We start from the raw sequence: 264 nt of genomic DNA on the forward strand, positions 1-264 counted from the left end.
AGTAGTTTTAATAAAATAAAAATAATTAAGAATAAAATTAAATAAATTAAAAATATTAATGACTTTCACGTGCGATAAAATCATATTAGTATTTAATTAATAAAATACATTATCCATCATATCATTGAATTACTGGAAAACCATAGACGTGTATATGTCAACTAACAAAAGTACACAAGGACCGACTACTTAGTAATTACCCCTTAATAGATAGAAAATTTACTTGTGATACAATTTATGAAGGTATCTCAATACATTTGAATA

This window comes from Arachis ipaensis, chromosome B09, assembly GCF_000816755.2.
Source record: "Arachis ipaensis cultivar K30076 chromosome B09, Araip1.1, whole genome shotgun sequence".
NCBI classification, from domain to species: domain Eukaryota; kingdom Viridiplantae; phylum Streptophyta; class Magnoliopsida; order Fabales; family Fabaceae; genus Arachis; species Arachis ipaensis.